At 44.6% G+C, this 11,013-nt stretch overlaps 1 long non-coding RNA gene across 2 annotated transcripts; it reads right to left on the bottom strand.

Moving 5' to 3' along the window:
* Positions 1 to 4,835: 4,835 nt before the first annotated feature.
* On the bottom strand, positions 4,836 to 8,346 carry LOC120699195. 2 transcript variants are annotated; one of them, XR_005685295.1, is made up of 8 exons: positions 8,185 to 8,345; positions 7,964 to 8,080; positions 7,695 to 7,858; positions 6,704 to 6,937; positions 6,489 to 6,616; positions 5,945 to 6,043; positions 5,307 to 5,475; positions 4,836 to 5,131 (listed from the first exon to the last, which is right to left on the bottom strand). It is a non-coding gene; the product is annotated as an uncharacterized LOC120699195 (long non-coding RNA). The 2 variants fall into 2 exon arrangements; XR_005685294.1 differs by having other exon boundaries at positions 7,964 to 8,346.
* Between the last annotated feature and the right edge of the window lie 2,667 nt (positions 8,347 to 11,013).

Raw genomic sequence — 11,013 nt, forward strand, 5'->3', positions numbered from 1 at the left:
GACCACTGCATTCTGTACTGTATTACCCATGACTGGTGCACTTTTGATGAAAGATTGACCCACGGCTTGATAGACCATGTCTATCATCTTGTTCTCGCGTTATGCCTCTGTTAATGGTTGGAGAGTAGGAAAGTCAAACTTCTTGACCATTTCACCAGACCTGGAAGCACTATATGACTTGAGGCATTCACGCTTGTATCTCTCCACAGCTTCAAGCAACTCTTTTTGCTGTTCTTCTTTAAGCTAGTTTTCTTCAACAGGGACGTAGTTGTCATCATTGATACCGGATCCATCTACGGGTTTCGTCATGTTGAAGCTTCTGGTCCCACCAGGCATGCCAAAAGATGTGTCAATCTGGTCCAGCACAGCAGGCTCCACCAGTCAGACCGGTCCCTTATGACCGGTCTCATCAGAGACTGGCGCATTTTGCTCCTCCGCGGTTGGAATACCGTGTGAAGGAGAGGAAGCAAGAAGTACAACCTACTGCTGACTTAGAGAAGCCTAAATCGGCTACATCTCCTACTCAAGACCATGTTGCGGCCAATGATCATGAGGCCAGCACCAGTAAGGTGGCAGACAAGTACCATCAACCCCGTTGGTGTCTAGAGGGGTTGACACATACTCAAAGGAGGAAACTGCAGCACCTTCGCAATAAAGAAAAGAGAGAGCATGAGGCAAAAAAGATGAGGGATGAACACTTCAACAAGTACAGACTCATGATCCCTCAAGGCAAAGTGTGGCAGGCCAAGACGGTTGACCAGCCAGCAGCAGGACTGGTCAGATCGACCCCAGCGACTGGTCAGACCGGTACATCTGACCGGTCAGATCGCTCTGAGCAACCGGTCAGACCGGTCGAGCTCAGTGAAGAGAGTGCAGCTGTTGACGCAAAAATCAACACACTGGAATCCAAGGGCAAGTGTTCGCCAAGCTTCGGAAAGTCAACCAAGCGTGCCAGTCAATTTGACCTGCAATTGATAAGAAAAAGATAAAAGTTAAATCTAAGAATGTATCGGCTGGAATTCCGAATAACTCTCGTGCAGGTGTATAGGCAAGCTCTGCCAATAGAGAAAACGTCAAAAGAATATTAAACGCGGGTGCGAGACAAAAGGTCGTATCGGCAGACTCAGCCGATACGGAAAACGACAAAATCAGCTTGGAAAAGCCGATTACACGTGTCTAACAAAATCAAAGCTACGAATATATAACTTAAATAATGTCACTCGATATTGCTTGAAACAGATTTAAATCAGCTTTTATGATAATGTAATAATATCGCAAAGCCTATAGCCGATTTAACGTGCTTCGAAGCAAATAGATTTCATAACAGCCAAAAAACACAGGAAAAACCTATAAATCTAGCTGATATCGATAAATTGTGAATAAATCCAGACGAGAAAACAGCGATACGCCCGAGATCAAAGCCTAGATGAATTCGATAACTTTTGAATAGATCTGAACGAAGCTACAGCGATACACCCGGAAGCTAAAGCGCAGATATACTCGGTAAAACGAAAACTTACCAGGAAATCAAGTCGCTCGAATGTGAAACATCCTTGATCAGCTTGAAAGAACTCGCCCAAAAGAAAATAGCGAAGTTGCCGACAAGAAAGTAAATTGCAAGGAAATTGTAAAGAGTTTGTTGTATTGAATGTGTCTTAATCTTCTCTAGTCCCATACAACTGATATATATAGGCTACTCTAACAAGTCCTAACCGATCACGGCAAAACACATTACTTGGCTAAAAAGTAAAAGACTTCCTAAATAAACTATACTAAATAATAATCGAATTATCAGAATCTTGATAAAATCCATACTATCTCTCCCTCTGACTCGTCGGCAATGCTTTCATCGGCCGACTGCCAAACAATACGGATCAACATCTTCCTGGAATATTCCTTCGGCCCATCGGCTACAACTTCATCGGCTGACTTTGGTCCTGTGCATGTTTTGGTTTCTTTCAAATCGGCAAATCCTTCCTTCACACCATCACCTTTCTTGACACATGTCAAAAAACGGTGTCAACAGCAACCGAAGTAGCAGCGCCTGTTTCGGTTTCTCATGTTGATGAAGTGCCACCAGCTCCTTCAGCAAAGGAGGATGAGGAATTACGGGATTATGAAGCATCTCCAGAGCGCAATAATTCGAAAATCAATGTTGTGCATATGTCTTCGGATTACTTCATAGTTCTCGAAGAAGAGGTGGATCATCTCCAGTTTGGGCCTCACGATGCTGTGTTTCAGAAGCCCAAGGAATCGGATAATCATTTGAAGGCTCTCTACATGAGGGGGCATGTTATTGGGAAACCGATTTCTCGCATGCTTGTGGATGATAGGGCTATTGTAAATCTCACGCCCTACTTGTTGTACAAGAAGCTTGGCGGGAAGGACGAGGAGTTGATCAGGATGAACATGAAGGTCAGCGGTGTGGGTGGAGGTGATCCTATTGGTGCTAAAGGGGTTGCTTCAATGGAGTTGACTGTTGGAAGCAAGATGCTCGCCACAGCCTTCTTCGTTTCAGATGTGCACGGTAACTTCAGCTCAATACTTGGGCGTGATTGGATTTATGCCAATCAATATGTTCCATCTACCTTGTATCAGTTTCGTATCCAATGGATCGGTGATGAGGTTGAAGTGGTGCATGGTGACACTTCATCTTTCATTGCTACCATCGATTTCAATTCTATTAGTGCGAACGATAACATCAGGTGCTTATCAGGCTTGGATCTGTCCGACTATGAACTTATCAGTTGCACTAAGGAAGGATTTGTCTCTGCTACTCTGAAGCCGATGGAGAATCGGTTAAATCATTTAGTGTAATTAAGATGAGTCAAGCATGCGACTCAGTTACCACCGGTCAGACCGGGCCCCATGACCGGTTAGACCGGTCTTCTTCGAATCAACCATCAGACCGGTCAGTCAGACCGGTGGGTCAGACCGGTCAAACCGGTCCAACACAGACTCGCTGCAGCGACGCATTGAACACTATCGGGCACACACGAATGATATGTGTGAAACTATTGAAGAGATAGAAGATATGGACAAGCTGGGCCAAGGGTTTACGACGGCTGATCCTTTAGAAAAGGTAGATCTAGGTGGTGACACTATTCCTAGGCCGACTTTCGAAAATAAAAATCTATTGGCTGAATATAAAGCCAATTTAGTTAAGTTATTAAAAGAATACATTGATTGTTTTGCTTCAGAGTATTCTGAAATAACTAATTTAAGTCATGATCTTGTTGAGCATTGTTTACCAATCAAAACCAGTTTTAGACCTTGTAAACAACCGGCTAGGCGTTTCAATCCTAATATTTATGACCGAATTAAAGAAGAGGTTAATCAATTGTTAGATGCTAGTTTTATTCAGTCTTGTCGTTATGCAGATTGGATTTCTAATATTGTGGCCGATGAAAAGAAAGATTCGGGCAAGATTCGGGTTTGTATTGATTTTAGAGATCTCAATAAAGCTACTCCCAAAGACGAATATTCTATGCCTATAGCCGATATGTTGATTAATGAGACTTCTAGACATCGTGTCATTAGCTTTCTTAATAGAACTGCGGGTTACAATTAAATTTTTATGGCAGAAGAAGATACGTCTAAAACGGCCTTTAGATGTCCTGGATTTATTGGTTTATTTGAGTGGGTTGTTATGACTTTTGGTTTGAAAGATGCTGGTGCAACTTATCAAAGAGCTATGAATTTGATCTTCCGTGATTGGCTTGGTGTTATCTTGGAAGTGTATATTGATGGTATTGTTATTCAATCGTCCAGTTTAAATCATCATTCAGCCGATTTGAGACTTGCTCTTGAAAGGATGCGTCAGTATGGTTTAAAGATAAATCCGCTCAAATGTGGTTTTGGAGTATCGGCTGAGAAGTTTCTTGGTTTCATTATTCATGAGAAGGGCATAAAGGTTGATCCTAAAAGAATTGAAGCCATGGAAAAAGTTGAGGCTCCTACCTACAAGAAAGACTTGCAAAAGTTTCTAGGTAAGGTTAATTATTTGAGGAGATTTATTTCTAACTTGTCAAGAAAGATAGATGCTTTTACTGTTATCCTTCGGTTAAAGAATGAAGCCGAATTTATTTGGGAAGCAAAACAGCAAGAGGCGTTTGAAAAGATTAAGCAATACTTGTCTTCACCACTGGTTCTTAAGGCGCCTAGGAGGGGTATTCCTTTTAGATTTTATGTGGCAGCAGAGGATAAAGTCATTGGGGCTATTTTGACTCAAGAGACCGAAGGCAAGGAGTATATTATCACTTATATAAGCCGACGACTTATTGATGCGGAGATGAGGTATACTTTAATTGAAAAATTGTGTTTGTCTCTCTATTATGCTTATACCAAATTGAGACATTATCTACTATCTAGTACTTACGTAGTAGTTTGTCAAACCGATGTGATAAAATATATGTTACAAAAACCGATTTTGAGTGGTAGAATCGGTAAGTGGACACATGCTTTGATAGAATATGATTTGGCTTGTGAACCTTTGAAATCTATGAACGGCCAAATTATAGTGGACTTTATTGTTAAGCATCGAATTAACGATGAGCATAGTTTAGAAGTCAGCTATATTGTTTACACACCGTGGAAGCTATACTTTGATGGATCGATTTGTGATGATGGAAGAGGGATTGGTGTTGTTCTTGTGTATCTTAACGGTGTTACCTTTGAGTTCTCAAACCGATTGGAGGAATATTATACAAATAATCAAGTCAAATATGAGGCACTTCTATTTGACTTGGAGATTTTGCAATTCATGGGCGTGAAGCATGTTGAAGTGTTTGGTGATTCGGTTTTTGTTGTGCAGCAAGTATCTAAGGTATACTAATTTTATAACGGTACATTAAATACATATCTTGATAAATGCCTCGACATTATTTCTTGTTTTGGTGAATTTATTATAAGACATTTGCCAAGAGAGAAAAATGGGCAAACTAATGCTCTGGCTCAGCAAGCATCTAATTACAATGTTGAAAAGAAATTTTTCGGCATTAGAAAACCGATGCGAATCAAAGCCGAGTTGCAGGTTCTGGATGAACCGGTCCGACCGATCGTGACAACCGGTCTGACCGCCCAAACCGGTCTGACTGGTCCAGATCTCCCGTGCTCTTGTCCAGCATCCTGCCTGCAGTCACAATCAGGTGAATAGCTCCAACAAGAAAGAGCTACAAAAAAAAAACCCTACACTCAAAGCATGTGTTAGAACACACACAAGCCAACAACTGCAGTTGACACCACCTGTTAGCCACATAATGGGTGCAAGAACTCGAGGAAATGAAAACAGAGTTGTCTATATTTACCTGCACTTCATTGAGTAGTTCAGAGCTTAACATACAGAATTCATTGGACCGGAACCATGGAAGACAATAGTTGAACTAGTTCATGGCCTGCACGTCATCGTTGATGCGCAGCACAAGGCCTCCCTCCACGCCAGCACCAGCATTAGCAGCATCAACGGTAAAGTCGTGCCTGCAACAAGCAAAAATCTAATATGATTGGCCAGAAACCAAGCAACGAAGACTAAGAAATATCCAAACGCAACCACCTGTTTGTAAGAAGCATACATTAGTTGGAGCTAGTCAAGAAAACCAGTAGCACTAACTAGAATGATGATGGGATTAGCACCTGCATTGGATGATACCTAAAGGACATTGAGCTGCTGCTATTCATGGGCAAACAAGATTATGTTCTCTTTATTCAAAGTAGTAGTCCAAGTGGTAGTTATACTAAGTTTCATTTCCATGATAATATATTAAGAGCGGAGCCATTCCAGAAAAGGAAGTGACAAAACAAAGGTAAACATATATCATGGGACACAGTCAATTATATATTAACCAGTTTAATATGTAAACAAGTTAGTAACACACAGCAAGCACATACCATTTTACTAACCAGGCAAAATAAATTGCAGCAAGAATAGATAGTTGGAGAAAATTACCTATGTGATTTTTCTTGAATACTTGATGTGATTGCCAGGTGAATCCATAGTGCTTGCAGGGAAAAGGGAGGTTAAGTTCATGAATCAACAGTCGGTTACCTTGTAAAATGGCACAACAAAGAAATGTCGATCAATGTTAGCATACGAGGCTAATACTTCTAAATTCTAAATCTTTGACATATTAAATAGAAGTAACAGCAAGCAATCCACAAGTACTTATTTCTGGACAAAAGGATAGGATAAGCTATAATTTCTGAACAGAAAGGCAGCAGGACATAATCTCTCAAATACTTATTTCTAAGATCAGCAAGCAAGACACAAGTACTAAAATAAAAGGAATGGACAACTGAACAAAAACTTCTACAGAAGCACTGATGCATAATTATCTCAAGCAGGAGATGATGTTTTTTCCAGAGCAGTTTTTTAATCATGTTTCTAAGAATATTTGTCTGCATGCTCAGACAAATGCAGATGCACCATTGGACTGAGCCAGTAGAAACAATCGCAAATGTGATATTTGTCAGTGGTTGCAAGAAGAGCTCACCAGCACCTCCCTGCAGCAGGAAGAGGAGGAACCTTGAGCTCCACGTTCAGCACACGGCAGAGCAGCTTGGAGGGCAGATCGTAGAGGCGCATCTAGTTTCCGGCCACCTGGTTCATGGACGCCTCCACCTGAAGCAACAAGACATGAAACGGAAAGCAACACAAACCATCGGATCCACAAATTTTAATTTGGTAATCCATCATAGCAGAACTAACCTTGGCTTTAGCAAAGATATGCGTCTTGGATCAGCATCAGCTGTGTAGGTGAAACACGAAGTAACATTCTACAGAACCTTGAAATTGACTGAAACTGATGCAGACCTAGTGCGCAGAGCTCAATCAACAAACGATTATTCTTCTATGATCAGTCGGTATAGATGGTATTAAATAGCTCAAAATTATCATGGACTGGTATCCCAGACATCATAGCATATATGTGAACCCATTGATCTGCAAGTATTTCAGCATACCAGAATTAGCAATGAACAGTGCACATTCTTTGCTTCCCAAAAATGGGATTGTAATATGAACAGATAACAATAAAATCTATAGATTGCCCAAAATCCATGAAATTATTAGAAGAAAAAATATAATGAAGTTTACATTATTTAGTATTTACTAACAGAACTGAAGCACCAAGCCAGTTAGCACTGATGCTGATGTTCAATAGTCTAGCAGAGTAGCAGTGCCTGTTTGCTGAGAAACTAAATTAATGCAGCAAACACATAAATAATATTAAGTTCTATAGTTCATTTAAGCACACAAATAAATTATGTGTTACTTGTTTGCATCCAAATTAGGAAACCAGATTCACATCCATCACAGAAAGGTCTCAAGTCCAAATGACGTAGCACACATGACAGAACAAAGAAGAAAACATACGCCTCATCTATGCACTTCCATGACAGAACAAAACACTTACTCTTCCGGCACAGTGGTACAATGTACTAATAAGAACAAAAACAGATTGAAATTGGATTATTGACAATATTAGTTAACAGAATTGTCATAACGAATAGAATAACGAAACAACCAGACTATGAGAAAGCTCATCACAGTGGTGCAGTATACTAATAAGTGCCACAATTAATCAAATCGTGTGCTAGTATAGATGACATATCATTCATTAATCGAGCACGCACCAAACATGTGCAGGTCGAGAGAGGGAGAGAGAGAGAGAGAGAGAGAGGTGCATGTGAGGACCGACTTTAGTGATGTCCACGGGGTTGACGATGATGGCGGAGACCACAGCAGCGAAGACCACACTCGGAGCATCCTGAGAGCAAATCACCAGAGCTAAAGGAGGTGGGCGGGTCCTTCTGCAGGTCCTTCAACTCCTTTAGGATCCTCTTCAACGCCATGGGTCAATCCCTAAATCCTCAAAATTTGCAAATCAATCAAACCTAGGGTATGGCTGCACAGATCGACAGATTGAATTAAGGGAGGGAGGGAAAGGGGGTGTCAGGGGCCGCGTACCCATTTTTGCCTGGAAAATCAGGCACACGGTGGTGCGGGGACGGTGCAGTGGCCGCCTCCCTCTCTTCTCCGAGGTACGCAGCGATGAGGGGGGAGAAAGAGAACACTGGCGTGGATCTGAGAGAGAGAGAGATCTGCTGCACCTGTCGTGCTTGCAACCCATGGGTACACCCGCGGGTGGAAGAGACAAAACCGGCGGCTCGCATGGAGAAGATCGATACCTTGGCACACTCGGGGGAGCCATCCTGGTGGCGCGCGCGGACGACTCGGCACCGACGGCGCATGTTGAGCCGTCCGCGGCGGCCCCCTCGTGCGAGGCAGAGTTGGCGGCCACCACCTCCGGCGGCGGCGGCGGCGGAGTCCACCACGGAGAGCGAAGAGATTAGGTTTTTTTAATTGGATTCATGCCATTATAATTTTTTTACTGATCTGTCATTACAATTAATCATATTGAAATCATGTCATTGCAATTTTACATATCACTGAAACATACCACTGTGTACCTCTCATCACCTCTCTGTTTCTATCTCCATGGCCACATCCCCTACGCCGCCGCACATCGGCTCGGTTCCGTAGGCGACGGAGCAGGCCGGCGGCGTGCGGGTCGTTCCCCAGCAGCGAGCAGGCGCGAGCTGAGGACCACCGGCAGCAGCACGGGTCCGGTGGCACATGGGCTGGGGTGATGGGGCGGGGCTTTGTGGCGGTGGGGGGCGGAGGGGCACGAACCCACAGGGGCCGGGCGCCGCGGCGAAGGGGATTTGGCCAAGCGGGAGATTTCTTGTTATAGTGGCCATCTTTAATCTGCCTCCTCCCCACGAGCTGCTGCCCCTGCCGTCGCCACGCCTCCGCAAGCGCTGCTCCTGCCCACCCCTCCGTCCCGAACCACAAGTACGGGCGGCGACCAAGGCGTGCACCCACTTGCCTTGCTCCCTCAGCCAGCGGCAAGCCCAACATGTCCACCAGGCACTCGTAGTGCTCCACGCCCAGCTGCATGACGTGCTCCACGGCCATGCTTCAAAATATCCCCTTGACGCGGCTGACGAGGATGCAGCAGAGGCGTGGGAAGAGGCAGAGGGCACCGAGCGGGTACAGCGAGCGGAGGCACCGCCGGCCGCGAGGAGTGGGAAGCGGTGGCCCAAGCGTTGGGGCCTTGCGGCGTCGCGGACAGAGGGGATTTGGCCACGGAGATAAGAGAGGAATAGCCAGGGGATGAGAGGAGGAAGAAGAAGGCCGAGGGTAATTTAGTCCATAAATTTTAAAAACATGGTGAAGGGATACGTAGTGGCGTGTTACGGAGATTTATAAAATTGCAATGGCATATATCTAATATGACGAATTGTAATGATAGATCAGTGAACTCGGAAAATTGTAATGGCATGGATCTCGTTAACCCTTTTTTTATGGGAAGGGATTAGGGTTGAGAGGGAGGACCAGAGGAGACGGTGCAGAGAGGTGGCGGCTGTAGGGTCGAGATGGCAGACTAGAGGGGGGTGAATAGTCCTTTCTAAAACTAATTGTGCCGGCTAACCGAAACTTATGCGGAATTGAAACTATTCGCTTAGCCAAGACTTCACCCCTCTAACTATGACTCTAAGGCACCTCCAAAAAGATCCTACACAAAGCAAATGGAGTGACAAGCTAAGTAAGAGCTCTCATAACAATTCTAATGCAAAGTCACACAAGCCTAAGCACTAGTACTTCACAAACCGGGGGAGCTCCTACACAATTCTAAAGCACAAAACCAAACCTAAGCTTACTAGATGCTCAAGGACAAGGATACACAATCCAAATCCAAGAGCTCAACTTGCTTAGCTACACAATCTAAGCACGAGCACCTAATTAAGCTACACAAGCTAACTAGTTACACTAGGATCTCTACTTCTAGCTACATAAGCAAGAAGATGATTAGCAAGCTACACAAGCTAACTAATCACTAGAGAGCAACTACACAAGGACAAGATATAGATGAATGTAAATACAAAGTTTGTGATTTGGAGAATGCAAACCACCGAGAAGAGTAGACAAAATTGACACGGTGATTTTTATCCCGAGGTTCACTTGGTTGCCACCAAGCTAATCCCCGTTGAGACAAGCTCCAAGATTACCGCCGATCCTCTTGCTAGTGGTGACTCTCAAGTCACACTCTCCCACGTGGAGTGCTCACACCGAGCTCTAGCACATGATCCGACCGGACCACTTGTTGCTCTTCACGTCTCGCTCAACTATAGTTGCTCTTCGCGGCTCCCGCGGGGTGAGCACAATACCCCTCACAATCTCTTCTCCGAAGCACTGCACAATCTTCTTGCGGGCTTCAACGGAGCCTCTTGCCACCAAGCCGTCTAGGAGGTGGCAACCTCCAAGAGTAATAAGCACACCGGCTTGCAACATGATCACCTAGTGCCACTCGATGCAATCTCTCAAAGCATTCGCACTAGAATCGCTCTCTCACTCGATCGGATGATTACTATCAAGTTAGAGTGAGTAGATGGCTCTCAAGCACTCTCACACATGGACACCAAGTCCCCAAGGTGCTCAGCCACCTCAAATGGCCGGCCACACCCTCTATTTATAAAGGGAGGCCCCAAACTAGCCGTTACACTCAAAACCCGTGAAAACGGAGTTTTCGTTTTCGCGGACTGTCCGCCTCACAGAGATCGGACCGTCCGCCATTCAAAACCAACGGCTAGAACTGCAATGATTATGTGTCAGAGTCGACCGTTAGAGCCCCGGGCGGGTTCAAAACTTCGAACCAACCGATTTGCAAATGTCTCTGACTAAATCTGGAAGTGACCGGCGGACTGTCCGCTCCCCAGGGGCGGACCGTCCGCCGTTCAAAAAGTGAGCACACACAGAAACCACAGTGTTTCTGTCCCAGAATTTTCAGTAGGAGGCGGACCGTCCGCCCCCAAGGGCCGGGCCGTCCGCCGTACAATTTGGACACCCAAGACAGAACTACCAAGTTTCTACGCCCGTTTCAGCTTTTAAAGGCGGACCGTCAGCCCCCATGGACCGGATGGTCCGCAGTTCATTTTGGACCACCAACAGAGCCA

Source organism: Panicum virgatum, chromosome 3K (genome assembly GCF_016808335.1).
Source record: "Panicum virgatum strain AP13 chromosome 3K, P.virgatum_v5, whole genome shotgun sequence".
Lineage (NCBI taxonomy): Eukaryota > Viridiplantae > Streptophyta > Magnoliopsida > Poales > Poaceae > Panicum > Panicum virgatum.